Below are 2,922 nucleotides of genomic sequence, written 5' to 3' on the forward strand. Positions count from 1 at the left end.
CTGAACCCCTACTTCCTACTGTGTAAAATGGGGCTAAGGGTCGCTGTGAAGAGCCATGTTGGTGTCTGTAACTGAGTGTGGTGGCTCATGCCTGTAATCCCAGCAGTTTGGGAGGCCACGGCAGGAGGATTACTTGAGGCCAGGAGTTTGAGACCAGCCTGGGCAACATAGCAAGACCCCATCTCTACAAAAAATAGCAAAAATTAGCTGGCTTGGTGGTGTGCACCTGTAGTCTCAGCTACTCAGGGGGACCACCTGAGCCCAGGAGTTTGAGCTATGATCGTGCCACTGCACTCCAGCCTGGGCAATGGAGCAAGACCTTGTCTCTAAAAATAATAATGATAATAATAATAAAGCACTTGGCATGTTGTAAGTGCTTGACAAAAAGCAGTTAGGAACACCAAGCCCCCCCTGTCAGGCGAACCCTGGGTTAAATCCATCCATTCATTCCACAAGTATTTACTGAACGCTTCCTGTGGGCCGAGACCCAGGCTGGGTTGGATGCTGCAAAGACAACTGCAAATGGGGCACACGTGGTTCCTGGGAGTGGCCCCGACAGAGGAGAAACAGGTAAACAGACAAACAAGATAATTTGAGACAGCGATGAGGGGTGTGAAGACAATAACACAGGATCGTGACATACAGGGTTTGTGCTACTTGAGGGTGGAACTGTTAAGAAAGACCTCTCCCAAGAGACATTTGGGCCAAAACTCGGCTGTGACAATGCCCATCCCAAAGCCCTGTCCACTGGCTGGAGCAGGTCAGGAAGGACGTGGTACAATAGGACCGGATCTGCTCACGTCCCAAGCCCTGAGTCCCACCCCTGCTCTTCTGTGTGCCCTGGGGCTGGCACTCCACCCCAAGGCACCATTTTCTCCATCTGTAAAAAGAGCTAACACCACCTGCTGCAGTGATGGTGAAACACGGCTCCAAACAACCTGGACCCTCCTCTCACTGAGAGGTGGCATCTCTGTCCCTCTCCTTGAATCCAGGCAGGTTTCTGATGCCTTCAACCAGGAAAATTTGACAAAAGTGACACTATGTGGTGACTTTTGAGGATAAATCCTAAAAGACCATTGTGTAGTTCCTGCCTGGTTCTCTCAGAGCCTTACTAGACAAGAAGTACAACTAAGCCACATGCGAGCACTTCTGACAATGGCAGCCCTATCTGACCTCCCAGCCATGTGCCAGCATCCCCTGCCAGCCACAGGAGTGAGCCATCTCAGACGTCCAGCCCTGTCCAGCCTTCGGATGCTCAAAGCACCCACCAGGATCTGACAGCAACCGCCTGAGACCCCAAGCAGGACTTGATTAGCTGAGCCCTAAGCAAATTCCTGACCCATAAAATCGTGAGCCAAATAAAATGATTGTTATTTTACCCTAATAAATTTGGAAATAATTTGTCACACCATTATAGGAATGAGAGTGCCTGTCTCTCTGCCTTCTTATCTTAAAGCTTTCCCTCGCATGCATGTACCACCTGGACCAGTCTTCTTTCTATTCCTCAAATACACCAAAATGTTCCCGGCCCCAGGGCCTCTGCCCTTGCTGTTCTCTCTCTTCCTGGAAATTCTCCACGCCCCCCTCTCAATCTTCCCGTTGCTGTCTCCTTCATGCCTAGGTCTCAGGTCAAAGGGCCACCATCAGAGGGTTCTTCAGGATCACCTGATCTAGGTTAGATCCCCAACCACCCCTACCCTAGCTGTAATCAGATCACCGAGTTTGCCTTAACAGCACTTACCACCAACCACCTGATATTTTTGTTTGTGTTTATTGACTATGTCCTTGCCAGAATATAAAGTCTGTGAGAGGAGTCCTTCCCTCTTCTGGTCACTTGTGTCTCTCTCACTCCTTTTATAATGCCTGGTAGCTACTAAGGACACATGTCAATAAAATGAATGAACAAATGAGAAAGAAACAGCCATGAGAAGATGAGGAGAAGCATTTCCACCAGCGAGAACAGTAAGGAGCAGCCCTGAGGCTGGGGTGTTCTAGGTCAGGAAGGCAGCCAGGTGGAGCCGGAGGGGTTCTAGATGACACAGGCCCGTGAGACTCCTGGGAGCCTTTTAGATCACAGAAAGGATATTGTGATAAGTCAGACAACGTGATCTCACCTGTGCTTTGTGCAGAAAAATAAGCACAGCGTAGAACTGACCATCGTAACCATTTGGGGGTGTACAGTTCAGGCATTAAGCACATTCACATTGTTGTGCAACCACCACCACCATCCACCTCCACAACTTTTCCATCTTCCCAACTGAAACTCCGTCCCCGTCAAACAACTCCCCAGCCCCCGGCACCCTCCTTTCTACTGTCTGTCTCTGCGGAATTGATGGCTGTGGGGACCTCATGCTAAGTGGAATCACACAGTATTTGTCATTTGTTGACTGGCTTATGTCACTCAGAATAGTGTCCACAAGGTTCATCCCTGTGGTAGCAGGAGTCAGAATAGCCTTCCTTTTCTTAACTGTGATGAAGCAGACAGAACATGAGATGTACTTCCTTCCTTTTGACGGCCAAACAGTACCCCACGGCGTGAGTATTCCAGTGTGCACGGTCTGTTCCTGAAAGGCCTCTGTGGCGGTGCCCAAGGCAGTACGGACCGGAGGAGCAGTCAGGGCCCGGGGCCCACAGAGGGGTCACGGAGTAGGGCTGTCCTCCGGGCAGGTCAGCCCTAAGCTCACGACCTCTCACCCAGGCCCACCCTACCAGCAAGGAGTCCCCCCCCCCCCGGGAACGAGCGCAGGGCCGCGCAGCTGGGAGGGGCGGGGCGGGGCGGGGCGGGGCAGCGCTGTGAACCCCTCGCGCTCGACCCTGCCCGCCCTTTCCCGGCCGCAACGCGCGACCCCGCCCCGGGATGGGCCGGCCGCCGCCCTGCCGCCAGTGCGCAAGCGCGGGACGAGCCCGGCGCCGCGGTCCTAG

The sequence above is a fragment of the Lemur catta genome, chromosome 2 (assembly GCF_020740605.2).
Source record: "Lemur catta isolate mLemCat1 chromosome 2, mLemCat1.pri, whole genome shotgun sequence".
Classification (NCBI taxonomy): domain Eukaryota; kingdom Metazoa; phylum Chordata; class Mammalia; order Primates; family Lemuridae; genus Lemur; species Lemur catta.